Source organism: Phacochoerus africanus, chromosome 6 (genome assembly GCF_016906955.1).
Source record: "Phacochoerus africanus isolate WHEZ1 chromosome 6, ROS_Pafr_v1, whole genome shotgun sequence".
Lineage (NCBI taxonomy): Eukaryota > Metazoa > Chordata > Mammalia > Artiodactyla > Suidae > Phacochoerus > Phacochoerus africanus.
This window is the reverse complement of record NC_062549.1, coordinates 16047880-16068194: the sequence shown is the minus strand read 5'-3', so window position 1 is coordinate 16068194 and position 20315 is coordinate 16047880. Positions and strand designations below refer to the sequence as shown.

The 20315-nt window shown below is 43.5% G+C and overlaps 1 protein-coding gene across 3 annotated transcripts in view; it reads right to left on the bottom strand.

Moving 5' to 3' along the window:
- ZHX1 (zinc fingers and homeoboxes 1) overlaps positions 1 to 5219 on the bottom strand; it is a 34127-nt gene extending 28908 nt beyond the window's left edge. For 2 of the 3 annotated variants that reach the window (XM_047783317.1, XM_047783315.1), the window contains exon 1: positions 4993 to 5122. The gene's annotated coding sequence lies outside the window, so the exon portion shown is untranslated. Of the gene's footprint in view, positions 1 to 4992 lie in introns of all 3 variants that reach the window. The other variant, XM_047783316.1, reaches the window with a different exon arrangement.
- Positions 5220 to 20315: the final 15096 nt, after the last annotated feature.

Sequence of the window (20315 nt, the reverse complement as noted above, 5' to 3'; positions counted from 1 at the left end):
TCCACAATTAGATTTTTCTTTTCTTTTTTTTGCCTTTTAGAGCTGCACCTGCTGCATATGGAAGTTCCCAGGCTAGGGGTCAAATCTGAGCCACAGCTGCCGGCCTATGCCACAGCCACAGCAATGCCAGATCCTAGCCATGTCTGCAACTTACACCGCAGCTCACAGCAATGCCAGATCCTTAACCCACTGAGCGAGGGCAGGGATCGAACCAGCATCCTCATGGATACTAGTTGTATTGGTTACCACTGAGCCACGATGGGAACTTCCCACAATTAAATTTTTCTGACTCTTGTTTAAGGCTTTAAGTTATATAACAAAGAAAGTCTTTGTTTAAAAGTTACTAAATGTTGAGAACTAGCATAGTTCTGTGGGTCAGTTATACTTCAAAAACCAAACTCAAAAAAAGATCAGATTTGTGGTTACTGAGACAGAGTAGGGAACACAGGGGAGGAGAATTGGATGAAGGTAATCAAAAAACACAAACTTACAGTTATAAGATAGACAAGCAAGTACTAAGAATGTACTACTGTACAACATGATAAATGTAATACACGCTGCTGTATGTTATATATGAAAGTTATCAAGAGACTAAATCCTAGTTTTCATCACACACACAAAATTTATTAAATGTTGAAACATAAAATATTTTAAAAGTCCACATAACAATCAATTTTATTTCATTTAAAAATTTTTTTTTATTTTTTGTCTTTTTATTTATTTATTTATTTTTGTCTTTTTGCCGTTTCTTGGGCCGCTCCCACGGCATACGGAGATTCCCAGACTAGGGGTCGAATCAGAGCTGTAGCTGCCTATGCCAGAGCCACAGCAACAGGCACAGCAACGTGGGATCCGAGCCACGTCTGCGACCTACACCACAGCTCACGGCAACGCCGGATCGTTAACCCACTGAACAAGGGCAGGGACCGAACCCGCAACCTCATGGTTCCTAGTCGGATTCGTTAACCACTGCCCCACGATGGGAACTCAATTTTATTTTTCATTTCATACCTTTGAGCATGATAAGCAATGCTTTAACAGGTAGTCATTAATCAATTATAATTTATATCCCCCACCCCAACAGACACATGCTTTCTCTGACTTCGGCCTCAAGATGAATCATTAATATATCATATATTTAAGGGGTGTTTCATATAGAACTAACTTCTGATATAAATAATCTTATCCTAGTAATAAAGAGAAATTGTTCACTTTTCACCAACCCTCCACTCCTAAGTACAGCCAAGCCCAGCCAAGTTTTAACAAACTTCTCTTTTACAATATTGGAAGGTAAAAGGGAATGAACTTTTATTTATTTAGTAAAAACAAAAACATAACTATGAGTGAAGTGCTTAAAAATATCAAAATCTTATCTTCCTGCATTCCCTACAGTAACCAAAAAAAGAGAAAGACTTTTAAGAAAGGGGAAAAAGGAGTCAAATCCTAAGAGAAATATGAAATCACTAAAATTTAATGACGAAGTTATTTTATTTTAAATGATAAATATGTATATATTTCTACCACTTTAATGTTTTAATTTTTAGATAAGCTTTGATGATTTCTAAAAATTTAAATCTAAAAACTGAAAACAAAAATCCTGCATAAAAATGATTTACTCAAATTTCACTGCCTGAATAAATGTTACTCCTAAACTGCTCATATATGCTTTTTTCCCCCAAAGTACATCATCATATTTCTTTAAAACGAAGGTATATAAGGCCATCTTTATACCTTTTAAATATATTATGGGATACTGATTATAGAAACTGCAAAGATTAAGTTCCTTTAACACCAAAACCTGACAACTACATAAAAATTTACCTAAGTATCAGTTTAAAACAACTTTATAAAATACAGATTTCCAAAACGTAAACACAAATGTACATGCTGTCTCGTAATCTAAATCAGCAGCTTTAGTCACACAAATCTGGTTACTCATGACTACAATCACATCAGAGCAACAAGGACACAATAATATTATAGAAGTATCAGCTATTATTCAAAGGCTAGTACCATGGTTTTTCCCTTCAAATGAACATAATTGAAATTACTTTTGAAATAACACAGGACGATTTAAAAGGATTTTGAGTTAGAAAAAATTGCCATGTAAAAGTGAGCTATTACCACAAGCAGTGCAACAGATATTTCCGGACTCCTCCCTGAACTGATTGAATATGATATTAGATTAAAAACTAGCTTAGGCACTGAACTGTTCATCATTGTTAGTATTCAAATAAGTACAGTCTTTTGAGCCCAAATCTACAATGCTGCAATGCACATAAAAAGGTTATTTCCTCAGCTATACTTGTAATCATTTTAGCAATTTTAAGAGCATTCCATTTAAGTATAAAGAGATAATTTAAAGCAAACCAAGTTCCAAATATCACATTTTTGTGCCCATGTAGCAAGAAAGAAAATGTATAGTGCATCATAACATCACCTTTCAGTCTCAATGTGAAATATAGAAACAAAATGAGCCACCCCAGCATGCTATCAAGTTCATTCATAAACTGTAAAACTTTTTTTCATACTTAATGGAAAAAAGAACTTATAATACAAGTATCATTAAAGGTGAAACAACTGCCACAACATTCATGAATTGTTCTCCAATCCAGTGAAATAATCAGCTCAGCTCACTATAAGGGAGCGACATCTACTAATGAGTTTTCACCAGCACAGGCACTTTATGTTTTCAGCCTTAGCATATTTTCAAACCATCTGGCATCAATGCCTTTCTGGTTCACCCAGCCTAATCTGTTCAGAATTGAATGTAAAACTAGACCTACGTGCACTTTGGGGAAACCAAAGAACAGCATGCATGAATAATAATGTTCCAAACAGCAGCTCTAAACTAGTTTATACTTGAAATGTGTTTTTTAAAATATTTCTATTGAAGACATTAAAGCTCTTTTTAAAAATACTAGAATGGTTCAAGAAATCTGTATGAGTCATAGCTGTCATGGGTTACCCAAATCTCACTTTCTTTTTTTCTTATTTTAATCTGATCACTAAATAAACCATTTGAAAAGATCCTTCCACAAAAGTCATTGATAAAATGCTACCATTTCTATACTGCAAGGATCCAAAATTTTACATCTTATTTTTCCCAAAATTAGTCTGCTTAGCCCTAAAACACTTAGAGTACGGAGGGAAAAACTAAGAGGGAAAAATATTCACGAAAGCCTTTTTTCTTTTATATCCTGTTACAGCATTATTGTTCTTGGCAGCTCTCACATTTCTTTTGCTTAAAAATCAAGAGTCAGAATTGCTACTTAAGAAATTGTTTAAAAAGCTATCGATATTCTAGGGCCAATATCCCTGTTAAAACCAAATCCTGCTCATCCTCACTGCTGGCATAAAAAACAAACGACTTTTTCAGGATAATTTTTTAGAAGCAGGGATAATTCACGTAGCACCATATAACACAAGTTAAAGCTTCCAGACAAAGGCTGAAAAACAAGGACCAAGATCAGCAAATCTTAAGGTTAATTCATGTAGGTCATGTACACACATACACTCCAACCCAGTGAATAGTCACAATTCCTGGGAGAAAGCTGCTTCTTCCTCCCTAACTGAGAACCACTCTATTTCCCAATCTTGTGATTTTCCCTTTTCTGCCCTCTTACTCTCCAAGACAACTGCATCTTCCTTTCAAGTTACATGGAATCCCAACCTAATCACATTATAAATTCTCAGTTAGCTTTCCTGACATTTCCCCCACCCCCCGCAAAGATAAGCCTCTTCGCACGTTTTTCTTTAGAGCTGGGGTGAAATGATAGAAAAGCGCTGTGGAATTCCCGCTCTTCCCAGTCTCTTCCCCCATCCCTCCTCTATCCATCCCCTTTCCCGCTTCCTAATTCTTCTACCCCAGGGCCAGGGAGCTTGATCCTTCACTACCCTAAACTAAGGATATCAAAGGGAACCTTTTTTTTCTCCCGGGTTTTGCATTTTCTTTGCTGTTACCCACGGAGGGGAGAGCTGGGATGTCGAATTGAAACAAAGAATTTCAAGTCCCTTTCCCTAGAACTTTGGAGTAAACACACACACGGAAAGGGCATCAGCCAGGGCTCTTCTTTCCTACCATGAGACCCCCTTTCTCTCACAGCTCCCTCCTAGCCCTTCACTCCTCGGAAAGATCTGGAAACCGTTCCCTTTAGGCCCTAAGGCTTGGAGTGGTCCCCGGTCAGCCTCCTCATCTTCCTCCTTAAAGGGACCGATAATATTTACATTCTCTTGAATCAACTTCTCCCAAAGTTCCAGGGCTTCTTCAAAACCTTATATAGTTCTTAAGGTCTCAACTCTGAGACTCGCCCCGAAATGGGTGCCCAGCCTCTCCTGAAGTGGAGGTACAGCCTTTCCCAGACGGGTTTCTCCGAGCTCCAACCGCAATGCCAGTGCGCTCAGCTCCAGCAAGAGATGACTCCCCAGACTCTCAGGGAGACAGAGTCCCCACGAGGCCACTCGCCCCCGCAGGGCAGGGCCCGGCTCCCGATCTCCTCCCCAGGGACCCTCGACATTGCTGGTGCGCTCCGTCCCTGCGGCCCCGTCCCCCCCACCCCCCTAGGGAGACCCGGTCCTCACTCCCTTCAATAATCTCAAGTTGCTCGGTCCTCTCGTAGCCGGGGGGGGGGGGGGGGGGGAGGAGAGGGGTGCTGAGATTTCCCGTACAAGCCCACCCTCAGACCCTTCCGCGGCCGCAGAGACCCGAGAATGCAAAAGAGGCTCAGGGTCTGTCCCCCGGCGGCGATCCCGGCCCAGGCAGGCCAGGTCCCTCCCCCTCGGAAGCCCCGAGCCGGTCAGCCCGGCCACTCGCGGCGCGGAGCGCGCTCAGCCCCCCGGGGTCTCTGCCCTAGGGCCGCCCTCGTCCAACCAGCCCGCGCGCAGCGCGCTTTCCCGGCCCGCCGCACTGGCCGCGGGCTCTGCGCCGCGGGTTCCTACCCGCAGCCCCGGACGCCCGGGGCCGCTCGTCGCGAAGCCCGCTCGCACCGCTACCTGCAGGGGCCGCCGCGCCTCTCAGCGCCCCGCCGCCGCCATCTTGCATTTCAAACCGGCTGCACTTTTCAAGGAGTCAACTCTGACCTGTGAACCCTACACCCGGAACCGCTCGGCGGTCCGGCTCACGGCTTCAGCAGATCCGCAGACTCGGTGGAACGTAAAGTCTGGGGTGGGGGTGCTAGGCGAGGCGCGCGCCCCAGCGGCCGACCCGGGGCGAGAGCGGGGGAGGGGAAGAGCCGGCCGAGGCGGGGCCCTCCCGCGCGCGCGCCCTCCGCGCGCCCCCACCCCGCTCTGCGCCACGCTTTCCACTCGCAGACCCTGCTGCTCCCCTGGGGTTCGACCCTGGCCTCCACCCCCGGATTGGCGCAGGGCGAGAGGTAGGGGGCCGCCCCGCCCCTCTGTCAACAGAAGCCCCGCCTTTTCCAAGTCTCGAAGCGGCCACGCCCCTTGCTGGTGTTAGCTCCGCCCGCTATCGGTAGAAGCCTTTTCTTCACTCAGGTCAATCCAGAAGGCAGCCCCGCCTTCTGTCAGTTGTGGCCCCGCCCCCGGGCGCTCCTTCTTCCTAAAGTCACCGCTGGATCCCGAGAAACGCCCCTTGTCATAAGTCCCATTTGGTGGCAGTACTGTCCAAGCTCCGCCCCTTTCGTCGGGAGCCCCTCCTACTGTCAATAGAAGTCGGGTCTTTCTGAAACCCTTCGGGATTCTAGCCCGAAGCTCCACCCCCTGTCAGCTGCCGCCCTGCCACCTCTTGCCTCCAACTCCAACAACATCAAAAGCCGTCCCTCCACCCGCTGATACCAAAAGTTCGATCCAACCTCACTTTGAACCGCGGGGCAAGACGGAGCCACCCTTTGCTCCCCGAAAGCCCTCCCTCTCCCCCTCACGAGTCACTCTTGTGGGGGGCTTTCTTTTCAAGCCGTGGTCGTCAAATATTGAACAGCTTCAATGTGAACCAGCCCTGCAAAGGAGGCCGGCTAAGGACCCAGGCTTTGGGAAAAACTACCCCTCCCCATTTCTCTTCGTCCCTTCTCCCCTCCCCACATCATTTTTTACAAGGAAAATAGTACAGACCAAAGCAAAGGGAAACAAATCACCTTCCAAGCTACTCTTCACAGAATCTCCGGCCAGGACCTGTGGGAACTTTCCGGCGCCTTGATGTTCATTCCCCGCCCCCACCCCGGGCATGGACCCTCTGCGCTTTAACAGCAGCGCTCCACTGAGCCACATTAATCCTAAAACATGCAGTTGCTTAAAGTGAAAGCCTGATGGTTGAAATCAGTGCACATCGGCTTCTTTTATTTGTTTGTTTTATCTTAGAGTACTAGAACTTGTGGAAGCAGAAGCAAGCAAAGCTTAATCTTGCAAACATAGGTGCTCAGTCCTGCCATGCTCAACACCCTGTGTATACAACAAAACTTTAACACCACTTTAACTCTCCTGGAATTAAATTCATTGATAATGTAAACTATCCACAAGAAACTACTGTAATGTTCTGATAACATAAAGGTGAAATAAGTGAAAGTAATTTATTCTAAAATATTAAACTAATATAAAAAATACTAATAAAATACATTTTCCACTATGGAAAAACTCTGGCACCAATATCATTACAGTCCAAAACAGCCCCAACAAAATTTCAGCACGCCCCCTAGGGGGCAGTACTGTGCCCACTGAAAACTGCCTAAGATTTATCTCTGAGGAAAGGAAAAGCTTCTGATACAGAAATTCACTTTTTTTGTTCATGCCTTTAACGACTAGGTTTTTGAGCATAAGTGAATTCCAGGTACTGTGGAAGATTCAAAGCTGAGTCAGGCAATATTTCTGTCTTCAAGGAGATTACAGTCTAGTAACCAAGCAAAAAAACAGGAGCATGAAAACATCAAGCAAGGGAGCTTCCACTGTGGCTCAAAGGATTACCAACCTGACTAGTATCCATGAGGATGTGGGGTCGATCCTGGCCTCGTCTCAGTGAGTTAAGGATTCAACGTTGCTGTGAGCTGTGGTGTAGGTCGCAGATGCATTCCTATCCCAAGTTGTTGTGGCTGTGGGTAGACCAGCAGCTGTAGCTCTGATGGGACCCCTAGCCTGGGAATTTCATATGCGGCAGGTGCGGCCCTTAAAAAATAAAAATCAAGCAAGGTGAGCAGTCAGAAAGATCAAGGATAGCTAGAGACCCTTTTAAGGGTATGGACTAATGAACATGAGTCTCACTTTCCTCTCTTTCTCTCTCCTTTTCTCTTCCTCTCTCATCTCTCCCTTCCTTCCTTCCTTCCTCCCTCCCTCCCTTTTTTTCCTTTTCTCCCACCCATCCTCCTCCTCTTCTTTAGCATCAGTTTATAGTCACCTCCTCTTCTCTTTAAGCTGTCTGCCTGGTTCACTGCCCAATGCCAGCAGCTCAGAGTCCTCCCACTTTAGGGCCATGTCCAGAGGGCAATTCTGTCCAGGAAAACAATTTCAATAGCTCAGTGCTGAGAATAGTGTCCTTAGCTGAATAGCTGCCAATTATTTGGTATCCTTGTACAAAGCAAGAGTGTTATCATCACTACTCAAAAAAAAAAAAAAAGTGATTGCAGACCTAAGCAATATGAATATATGTTTAGCATAGCAGATTGTGCCAGCCCACATAAATCTGTTTAGAGATCATGTTCACAGAGTAACTTGTTTTTATTAAAATAAACTCATTTGTAAAAATTGTAAATATGACTGATTTCAACAGCTGTGTGGCTCTAGAAGTAAGTTTTTACCCACGGATTGGCACAATTAGAAGAGTCTAGATTTTTTTTTATGCATATGTTTTGTGATTTGTCATACACAGTCTGGTATGGAAAAACTTGAGTACTGTTAGAGATGAGAAGTTGTCCAGCAGGTTTTCAAAAGCAAAGAATTTTTGCTATTCAGAGCCTCTTCCACCCTTGGAACAGTGAAAAAAATATATTTGTAGGAAATAAAGAGCTTTGAATCAAAGGTTCTAAGCCCTGGTGTCATCTGAAGAGGAATAGACTTCCAATACCACTTTTTGAAGTAGTTTCCTTCTGTTATTATTTTTCCTTTTTCTACTTTTGGTGAAAAAGTCTTCTAAAAACATGAGACCATGAAACACATTGGCCAAAAAGACATCAAACTAAGATACTTTACACTTTTAACTAGAGATCAGTGAACTTGAGAATTTAGCCCTAGTAAAATACTCCCACAATTCTAATGGCTATTTCAGAAGGTGAACAAAAATGTTCCTGCTTAAAGCTAGTCCAGACTGAACAAACTTTCAAAGTCAGTTTAGGTCATTTCCTATTCCTCTTAGTGGCTGCTTTGTGAAAATAATAATGCCATGGATAACAACAGTAAAAAAATTAATATTTTCATAAATGCCCCTCCCACTCCACCCCTCCCCTATTTCTGTATCTAGCATAAGTCTGTATATAAAGGACTAAGGATTATAGACACAAAACAAGAAAAACAGGAAAAATTGATTTCCCAGTATTTATTCAAGTAATAATATGTTGATACACTTAAAAAAAATCATGGTGTCATCTGGGTTGGTTCGTTCATTGGTGAGTACTCTATTTCCACCATAAAGTTAGTGGTTATGTCAGCAGTACTTCTGAACAAAAAATACACCTTTTTGGACCTAAAATCTTAGGACGCAACCCCGTGGGAACACCCAGCTAGAAAGCAACACTAGAGTGAGAAAACACAATGCTTCCCTATGTTTTAAAGTCTTATCAGAGGAACTTTAATGTGCATGAAAAGTATTGGGAAACTTTTTTAAAAAATGTAAATTCTCAGAATTTCTGTCATAGCTCAGTGGTTAACGAACCCTACTAGTATCCCTGAGGGACTCAGGTTCTATCCCTGAGGGACTCAGGTTCGATCCCTGGCCTTGCTCAGTGGGTTAAGGATCCGGCGTTGCCGTGAGCTTCGCTATTGGTCACAGACGTATCTCGGATCCGGCATTGCTGTGGCTGTGGCATTGGCCGGTGGCTACAGTTCTGATTCAACCCCTAGCCTGGGATTCTCCATATGCCACAGGCGTGGCCCCAAAAAGACAGAAGACAAAAAAAAAAAAAAATTTTTAATTCTCATGAGTTCCCTTGTAGGACAGCAGGTTAAAGATCTGATGTTCTCACTGCAGAGACTTGGGTCACTGTTGTGGCATGGGTTCGATCCCCTGGCCCCAGAACTTCTGCATGCCACGAGTGCAGCCAAAAATAAATAAATAAATAAAAAGTAAATTCTCTCACCTTGCTCCCCAGAAGGGTCTCACTCAGTGGGTCTGGGATGAGGTCATGAATCTGCATTTGACAGGCAGCTGATGACCCTATGAGAGTAACCTGTAGGCTTCACTTTGAGAAATATTGATCTAGAAAAATGCCTTCATTGGGAACTTACTGCATTCTTGTAAAACTAAGGGTTACAAGCTATGTAAAAAGTCAATATCTCTAAGAAGAGATATCCATTCCTAGTATTATCAGGTGGTTGAACACCAACCCTGAAAGCGAAGTTCTATTTCAGTTATCAAGAACTTTTGGACCCACTGCAAACTTCCATCCTCTGGGAAACTTCATCGCTCTCTAAACTCTGGAATTTTCTATCTTATTTATTTATTTATTTATTTATTTTTCTTTTTACAGCCACACGAGCATCATATGGAAATTCTTGGGCTGGGGTCCAATCAGAGCTGCAGCTGCTAGCCTACACCACAGCCACAGCAATGCTGGATCCAAGCCACATCTGTGACCGACGTGTGCCACAGTTTCTGGCAATTCTGGATCCTTAACCCACTGAGCGAGGCCAGGGATCAAACCGGCACCCTCATAGACACTGTGTTGGGTTCTTAAAATGCTGAGCCACAATAGGAACTCCTGGACACTTCAGATGTATGATCTCATTTTACTTTCCTGGTGTCTCTGTGAAGTAGTTGGTATTGTTTGCAGTTAACATAATGAGGAAGCTGAGGTTTGAAGTTAACCTGCTCAATCAGTTGCCCAGAAACCTGTGGCAAAAACTGGGTTTTGAATTCACCCAGACCAATTCTACTCTAATGAAGATGCTACACTTGCAGTGTCTCAGAAAGAAGATATGGATTGGCCAAGCTACAGGATGCACAGGATTCGAGAGCATTCACTGGTGTGGAAGTCAGATGGTCTTCTGTTCCCAGCCCAGACTCTCAGCTTCAGCAATTGTTGCTGCATAACAAACCCAGCAAACTTTAGTGGCTTAAGAGCCTAAGTAGCTCTCAGAGTTCCCATCATGGCACAGCGGAAGTGAATCCGACTAGGTGTCATGAGGTTGCAGGTTCCATCCCTGGCCTTGCTCAGTGGATTAAGGACCTGGCGTTGCTGTGAGCTGTTGTGTAGGTAGCAGACACAGCTCGGATCCTGCATTGCTATAGCTGTAGCTTGGATTCTACTCCTAACCTGGGAACCTCCATGTGCAGTGAGTGCAGCCCTAAAAAGCAAAAAAAGCAAAAAAAAAAAAAAAAAAAGGCCAAAGTAGCTCTTAAAACTTAGCTCCTAACTCTGTGAGTTGGCTGGGTGGTTCTGCTGATCTTGGCTGCACTCACTCATACATCTGTGGTCAGCAGGTGGGTTGTCTGGGAACTGCCTGGTCCAGAATGGCAGTTGGCTGAGTGTCAGTGGGTCATCTAGGGGCTGACTCATCTAGGATGGCTTCAGTCCACCTTCAGTGGTTGGCCATTGATCACAGGGTTTACTGGGCCACATGTGTCTCATCTTTATTAGTGGAATAGCCTGGACTCCTTCACACACACACATAAGGGTCTAAGAAATCAAGAAGCAGTATTTAAGACCTCTTGAAATCTAGCTTAAGCACTGATAATGTCATTTATGCCCACATTTTACTGGCCAAAGCAAGTCACAGGGCTAGCCCAGATTCCACACCCACCCCACCACGATTTATTTATTTTTTTTTAAAGGCTGAACCTGTGGCGAATGGAAATTCTCCAGGCTAGGGTTGAATCAGAGCTGCTGCTTCAGTCTACATCACAGCCACGGCAACACCAGATCCGAGCCACATCTTTGTCCTAGGCTGTAGCTTACAATAATTCCGGATCCTTAACCCACCAGGGATGGAACTCAAATTCTCACGGGCAGCCACTATGTTGTATTCTTAAAACGCCGAACCACAACGGGAACTCCCAGATTCCACCTCTTGATGGGAGCAGCTATAAAGTCACACTGCAAAGGGTAAGGATACAGGAAGGGTGAATAATCATGGCTATATGTGTAATTGAGTGCCACGATAATTATATGACTAAAGGCAGGTTTGTTTGTTCTTTTTAGGGCCATGCCCATGGCATATGGAAGTTCCCAGGCTAAGGGGGTCCCACAGCCACAGCAATGCCAGATCTGAGCCACATTTTTAGCCTATACCACAACTCATGGCAATGCTGGATCCTTAAACCCACTGGGCAGGGCTAGGGATTGAACCTGTGTCCTCAAGGATACTAGTCAGGTTCATTACTTCTGAGCCACAATGGGAACTCCTAAAGGCAGGTTTTTTAACCTCTCTGTTTTTACCCATCAACTGTACCCTATCTCCAAGGCTTGATAATTCATACTATCAAGGGCCTGACTTATCTTAATTTCTCAGATGGTATTAGCAGAGATGCTGCTGGTATTGTCTTCTAGGATCTTTCCAGCCTGAACATCTTCTGCTTCTGCATGAAGAGAGATTAGGCTGATTGTTTTGGTGGCCCCTCAGGGCAGGACTTTGGCCTCAAGGTTCTCATTCTTGATTTCATGATGTGCCAGTTAACACTCTCCATGCAGAAACCCACTCAAGCTAGCGCCAGTACGAAGTCACCTCTACAGCTTGTCCCTGCATGTCAACTCTGTCCTCTCTCCTCCTTCAGCTTTGCCTTTTAAGACTCCTCTAGAACATGGCCCAGCCAAGCGGTCTTAGCCAAGGAGTCCAAAGTGACTGTTCAGCTCTGTTCATTACAGCTGAATGGCCTGGTTCTCAGTGTTCCAGTTCCAAAATCTAAACAGAGAATGTGACTGGTCCAGCACATCTTTTCTTGAAAGGTCAGCTTAGTTCAATCTGCCCTGGCAGGAGGGGTGGGCAGTATTGGAAGGGGGAAAGGGCAGCTTTCTGTGGGCAGCAGAGGCTGTGAGCAAGAGCAGTCCCTTCAGGAGATGGCTGTGAGCCAGAAGACACAATGATTGATATTTCCTGGACCCAGGCAGCCTTTTAAATCACCTTCCTATCACACAGTGTTTGTACTCAACTTCAAGGGCCTTACAAAAACCTGTCTCTCTGAACATCTCATAATGAAACAGATGCAAGGTGGCTATTTCTCCCACCCACTCACCCAAAACCTATTACATGCTTTAGCTGAAACACAGGTCTATTAGTTTGCCAGGGCTGCTGTAATATGGTACTACAGGAGTTCCTGCTGTGGCTCAGTGGGTTAAGAACCTGACTAGTATCCATGAAGATGGGGGTTTGATCCTTGACCTTGCTCAGTGGGTTAAGGATCTAGTGTTGCCACAATCTGTGGTGTAGTTTGCAGACTCGCCTTGGATCTGGCATTGCTGTGGCTGTGACGTTGGCCAGCAGCAACAGGTCCAATTCTCTAGCCTGGGAACCTCCATATGCTACAGGTGCACCCCAAAAAGACAAATGAATAATAATAATAATTTTAAAAATACAGTACTACAGACTGAGTGGTTTAAACCACAGAAATTAATTTTTCTCACAGTCCCAGAGGCTCTAAGTCCTAGATCAAGGTGTGAGCAGGGTCAGTACCTTCTGAGAGCTGCGAGGGAAGCATTTATCTCAGGTCTCTCTCTTTGATTTGCAGGTGGTTGTCTTGTCCCAGTGTCTTCACTTTACCTTCCACTGGTATCCATGAAGGTACTAGTGGAAGGTGAAGGCACGTATGGATGTCTGTATGGATACATGGATCCTGTACATGTCTGTGTTCAAATTTCTCTCTAATAAGGGCACCAAGTACACAGGACTAGGCTGCCCTGATGACCTTATTTTAAATTCCCTCTGAAAGGACTCGATCTCTAGATACAAATTCTGAGTACTGGGATTACGACTTTACCATGAATTCAGAGAAACCCAGTTCAGCCCACAACACCAAAGACCAGTCATCACTACAAACAACATACATGGTATCTGAGCCTTTCCATTTCATTGCAGCATCGCTGGGCTTATCGGAATGCCCGTCAGTCCCCGAGAGCATCCACAGTAACTACTTATTGACTCTTTGTGTCTATCATTTATGTATAAGGCTTTTTTGAAAGCTCCAAGTCTCTGAAAAAGTGGTCACCCTGTGTATTGTTTGAAGATTTTCTTTCTTTTTTTTTTCCATTAGGAAGGCTTTATTTTAAATTATGTGTAATCAAATAGTTTGTTTACACATTGCCTAAGGCAATGGTTCTCAACCCCGGGTAGACAACGGAATCACCTGGTGCTTTTAAAAAACCCTCTATGAAAAAAAATCTAGGGAGTTCCCGTCGTGGCTCAGTGGTAACGAATCTGACTTGCATCCATGAGGACATGAGTTCGAGACCTGGACTCGACTCAGTGGGTTAAGGATCTGGCATTGCCGTGAGCTGTGGTGTAGGTTGGATCCCATGTTGGTGTGGCTGTGGTGGAGGCTGGTGGCTACAGCTTCAATTTGACCCCTAGCCTGGGAAATTGAATATGCAGCGGGTACAGCCCTAAAAAACAAAAAAAGAAAAAAAAAAAATCTATGCCTCAGCTTCACCTCCACAGATTCTGATTATTTGGTTTAGGGTGGGATACAGGTATTGATCTTTTTTCAAAGCTTCCCAAGTGATTCTAAAGTGCAGACAGTGGTGAAAAACACTGGTCCCAGATAAAGGCTAGGGGAGGCAAATAACTCATGTGAAGCACCTCTACCTGCCAGGCCTTGAGCTAAGTGCTCAATGTCTTTTTCAGAATAATCCTATGGGTACTAGTTCTACATGACCCATTTTACAGACAAGTTAACTGAGTCTCAAGACTGTTTTGCGCAAGTCCTACAAGTTGTGGGGGCAAAGTTTATTTATCTATCTATTTATTTATTTATTTCTCAGTGGATTTTATTTCAACTATCGGTGTACAACAATCATCACAACCAAGTTTTGTAGCATTTCCATCCCAGACCCCAGCGCATGCTCCTACACCCCAACCAGTCTCATTTGGAAGCCATAAGTTTTTCAAAGTCTGTGAGTCAGTATCTGTTCTGCAAAGAAGTTCACTGTGTCGTTTTTTTAGATTCCACATGTAAGTGACACCATATGATGTTGGTGTCTCATTGTCTGACTGACTTCACTTGGCATGATAATTTCCAGGTCCATCCATGTTGCTCCAAATGCCATTATTACTCTCCTTTTAATGGCTGAGTAATATTCCATTGTGTATATGTACCACATTTTTGTTATCTACTCCTCTGTCGATGGACATTTAGGTTGTTTCCATGTCTTGGTTATTGAAAATAGTGCTGCGATGAACCTTGGAGTACACGTGTCTTTTCGAGTCATGGTTTTCTCTGGATAGATGCCCAGGAGTGGGATTGCTGGGTCAAATGGGAATTCCATTTTTAGTTTTCTGAGGAATCTCCATAATGTTTTCCACAGTGGTTGCATCAACTTACATTCCCAAGAGTGTAATAGGTTCCTTTTTCTCCACACCCTCTCCAGCACTTACTGTTTGTAGACAAAGTTTATTTTTTTATTCAGGTTTAAATATTGGGTTATCAGGAGCCTGAGTAGGTCTGGAGGTTGGTCCACTGTTTGTGAAGTGAATCAGTACAAGAAAGGCACATCAATTTTCAGCTTCTTTAAAAAAGCAGATCTGGAGTTCCTGTTGTGCCTCAGCAGAAACGAATCTGACTAGCACACATGAGGACGCAGTTCGACTCCTGGCCTTGAGCAATGGGTTAAGGATCTGGTGTTGCTGTGAGCTTTGGTGTAGGCCAGCGGCTACAGCTCTGATTTGGCCCCTATCCTGGGAACCTCCATATGCTTTGGGTGTGGCCCTAAAAAAAAGACCACCCCCCCCAAAAAAAAACAAAACAAAAAAAGTAGATCTCATAGTCTTGCCTTTATACTGATTCTTCTCTCATGAGCTCAACAACCTTCAAGTGAATATATCATCTCCATTTGTCAGACTAGACTAGATTACACTGCTATAGCAAAACCAAATACCCCAACACCTAATGATTTATTTATCTTTGGCCTGTGGCATGCAGCAGCTTGATATAGGCTCCCAGACCAGGGATTGAACCCAGGTCCCAGCAGTGAGAATGCTGAATCCTAACCACTAGACCACAAGGGAACTCCCAATTTATTCATTATTCAAGGTTTCTTGTAGCTCTCACTCTGGGGCAACTCCTACCACATGGCCACTCAGAGATCCAGGCTTCTTCCTCTTTTGGGCTGTCATCATTTGGAATATATGTCTTCTAGGTTGCTGAGGCAGAGGGATTCTGACTAGCTATTAAATGCTGTAGTTTAGAAGTGATACATGACACTTCTGCTTAGAGCTTTTTCTTGCTTTTTAGGGCCACACCCCCGGCATATGGAGATTCCCAGGCTAGGGCTCAAATCAGAGCTATAGCTGCCAGTCTATACCATAGCCACAGCAATGCAGGTCTGAGCCATGTCTGTGACCTACACCACAGTTCACAGCAATGCCAGATCCTTAACCCACTGAGTGAGGTTAGGGATCGAACCCACAACCTCATGGTTACTAGTCAGATTCCTTTCCGCTGTGGCACTGCAGGAACTCCAGCTTAGAGCTTTTTGATCAGTGCTAGTCACAGGAAATATGGGGGAGCATAAAGACATTTTGGTGAGCAGTAAACTTCTCTGCCCTGGTACAATAACAAACGGCATCTTTTTTGGAGAACTTGCTCAAAGAGATTGAGGTCCATTTTTCATTTCACAGGCTCTGCCTCTCCAGTGCACAGTGAAGTCTGCAGTCTGTCCTTCTGTGCCATGGATGATAAGGAAAATAAATGCAAACCCATATTCTTTTTTTTTCTTTTCTTTTTTTGGCTGAGCTTCATAAGCAACCCGTGCCAGAGCTCATGGTAATGCCAGATCCTTAAACCACTGAGCAGGGCCAGGGATTGAACCCGCATTCTCATGGATACTAGTCAGGTTCTTAAATTGCTGAGCCACAACAGGAACGCCAAACCATATTCTTTGCAGAGGTATGCAGCAAGTTAGGTGTGTTAACATGTAATCTTACCACATTACACATTCCTTAGGGGGAAGGGACCATATCTCATTGCTTTTTTTCCCTCTCCTAATGCTTTATAGGTTTTAGGAGATTATACATAAATCCATAAATTCAGTAAATACTAATTGAACAAGACGGACATAATCTCTGTCCCCGTGACTACAATGAAAATATCCTAATATCATCTTCATGCTGTCTTACCACTTGTGATGTGCTTAAATTATCACCTCATTCTAATTATGAAAGTTATAAATTAAAAATGTAGGCCAATTAGCTTGGACTTCTCATTGTTAATTTGTCAGCTTTTTTGTAGCTCTGGTAATTTGTAATTTAATTCCTCTTTACACATTTCTTCCCCTCCTGTTTCATAGCTGCATGAGAGGTATGCAGTTTGCACTCAGCAAGGTTATACAATGCTACACCACAGCCACAGCAATGCCAGATCCAAGCCGTTTCTGTGATCCAGGCTGCAGCTCTTGGCAACACTGGATCCTTAAACCACTGAGTGAGGCCAGGGATGGAACCTGTATCCTCATGGATACTAGTTGGGTTCTTAACCCACTGAGTCACAATGAGAAATCCTATGCATATATTATGCATGTACCCAAAGGTTAAACACCTCCTTTCTTTTTTTTTTTTTTTAAGGGCCACACCCGTGCCAAACGTAAGTTCCCAGGCTAGGGGTCGAATCAGAGCTACAGCTGCCGGCCTACACCACAGCCACAGCAAGTTGGGAGCTGAGCCTGATCTGTGATCTACGCCACAGCTCACAGCAACGCTGGATCCTTCACTCACTAAGTAAGGCTAGAGATCGAACCTAAGTCCTCTTGGATACTAGTCTGGTTGTTAACACTGAGCCACGATGGGAACTTCACCGCTTTTCTGATCATACGATAAGATTTGGAGACTTTTCAAAACTTTTTTGAAAAATATGTGCCCAAAGACAGTGGCAGGATGGTATAAAAATATGAGAAATACAAAAATTTTTCCATTTAGATACACAAAGATTTTTTAAAGTCTTTTTTGCCTTCTATAAGATATTTCAGATTTCACAATTAAAATAATTATAGCTTAAAAGAAACTTTTACATTTTATAAAATACTTTTGTTGCTAAAGGAATATAATCACTTTATAGGAATAAAAAAAAAAACAACACAGGATAAGAATTCGTTCATAGTTCTCCCTTCCTAATCACTATTACCATTTTGGTGTATTCCCAGATTAGCTATTTTTGAGTAGGAAAAAAAAAATGTGTTTATCTCTGTTTCTTCTCCTGCAAAGTTACTTGGTGTAAGAATGTTAGAAAACTGTCATTTTGGATAGACATTTTCATTTAGCTAATACTTTAGTGATTATATTTCGTGCAACAGCTGTGAGGTGAAGGTTCAGAAAAAAAACAGGGAATTCATTTGAGTGCTGGTGGTAATTTACATTTCCTCCCGGGTGGGGTGGGGAAGAAGTCTTAAGAAAAATTTAAGGAAGAAACAGAAAGGAGACATATGCTGTGATCCTAAATATAAAACATATAAACTGAATGTAAAATATAATTACAGAACATAAGACCGGGGTAACTTTATTTTTCTTCCTAAATAATTAAAGCAGACGGTAGTGTCTCTTTTTAAGACCCTGATTTTCCTAAATATTCACCACAGTAAATAGCTATAATTAGGATTCATCACACGTAATCAGTTTCCAAATTATTTCATGAATACATTATCTATTGCAATGAGCACCCTCCCCCACTCTTCCCAAGTCAATCTTTAAGCCAGCTAAAGTTTCACAATGGTCCTTTCCACCAATACTTGTAGCTCACAATGTCTGCATGTCCAGGAGACCCATGTTTAGCACTCCTTGATCCCTTAAATGTTTTAGTCCCGTATCTTTTGGACATTTAAATCATTTCGATTTGGCGTGTGCTCTGAAGGTAGTAGTATTCCAAGAACCCTCTCACTGCATGTTAAGTGCTATTCTCTGACTCCAAGCCAGAGCTTGGATGTTGGCAGGGCTGATTGCTCGAATGTAGTGATTTTGATTCCAACCTTTGCATACTAAAATCACATAGCCTAAACATGAAGCTTCCAGACTTTTCCTCTTAAAAACAGAATCAAAACATAACATTGCTACAAAACAAGACAATTTCTACTTTTTAAAAAAATTTTTTTTTGTCTTTTTGCTATTTCTTTGGGCCGCTCCCGCGGCATATGGAAGTTCCCAGGCTAGGGGTTGAATCGGAGCTGTAGCCACTGGCCTACGCCAGAGCCACAGCAACGCTGGATCCGAGCCGCGTCTGCAACCTACACCACAGCTCAAGGCAACACCGGATCGTTTAACCCACTGAGCAAGCGCAGGGACTGAACCCGCAACCTCATGGTTCCTAGTCGGATTCGTTAACCACTGCACCACGACAGGAACTCCAAGACAATTTTTAAAATGGGAAGAAATTTGAAAATTGTTAGGCTATCTCAAGGAATATTGAGGAAGTTAATGGTGGTTTGTGAGGTTCAGCAACAGCAGAGATAGCGAAAACAAATTTAGTAATTTTGTGGGTATTTCACATTTTTCTACTTTTACTTTATAAAGGGAGCAAGTGTCTTAGGTGGGGTTTCCCCTAAAGCACACCTGGAGTAAAGGACGTGAGAGAGAGAGAGGGGTTATTGGTAGGTGATGCCAAGAAGTACAGGCAGGGGAGGACAGAAGCGAGACAGGGAAAGGAAGGAAGCTGATAGTTTCAAGGTTACTGCTCTGAGACCTAGGGCTCAACCTCCATGGAGAAGCTAGAGACAAAGCATACAACACACCTCAGAGTTGTCTTATCCAAGCGGCAAGGGAGCTGGGGTTTTATTCACAACTCCCACCATTGTCTGGTTGGCAGTTATTCCCAGGGATGTGAACTTCCTGTCACTTTCAGTCTACACTCAGCATGGAGCATGAGAATGCCCTCAGGTGTTGGAGGTGCTCGCAGATGGCCAACAATGGCACATACTAGAATGCTGAATGCCAAGAGCGTAAGAGGAAGAGGAGGGCATCTACAGCATGTTTTCAGGGGAGGTGATTAAGAAGAACATGGATTTTGATCACACAGACCTAGTGGAGTCCTGCTTCTGCCACTTATGTGTGAAACTGAGTAAAGTACCTAATCTAAGCTTTAGTTTTTTTTAATTGTTTTTTTATTCTGTACATTCTATGCCAAACTAAAAATATGCAATCATTAATTAGATGGGTTTCAATCTCATGAGGATGCCCAATATGTGGACAATTAACTATTAGCAAATTGAAGTGAAAGTGTGTTCTTTTTATAGCTTTGGAACTGGATAAATCCAACAGCTGCAGCTTCTGAAAATATAAACAGGAGTTCCCGTCATGGCTCAGCAGAAACAAATCTGACTAGCATCCATTAGGAAGTAGGTTCAATCCCTGGCCACGCTCAGTGGGTTAAGGATCTGGCGTTGCTGTGGCTGTGGCTGTGACGTAGGCCTGTGGCTGCAGGTCCAATTTGACCCCTAGCCTGGGAACCTCCATATGCTGTGGGTGTGGTCCTAAAAAAAAAATACACACACACACACACACACACACACACACGACATGATTTTGTATTTTTAAAGAAATTAGGAGTTCCCGTCGTGGCGCAGTGGTTAACAAATCCGACTAGGAACCATGAGGTTGCGGGTTCGGTCCCTGCCCTTGCTCAGTGGGTTAACGATCCGGCGTTGCCGTGAGCTGTGGTGTAGGTTGCAGACGCGGCTCGGATCCCGCGGTGCTGTGGCTCTGGCATAGGCCGGTGGCTACAGCTCCGATTCAACCCCTAGCCTGGGAACCTCCATATGCCGTGGGAGCGGCCCAAGAAATAGCAACAACAACAACAACAACAAAAGACAAAAAAAAAAGAAAAAGAAAAAAAAATTAGATTCTATTAGCTAGACTTCACTCTTTTTTTTTTTTTTTTTTTTTTTTAAGGGCGCATCGTAAGCTGCAGGCCTACACCACAGCCACAGCAACACCAGATCCATGCTGCCTCTGCAACCTATACCACAGCTCACGGCAGTGCTGGATCCTTAACCCACTGAGCAAAGCCAGGGATTGAACCTGCATCCTCATGG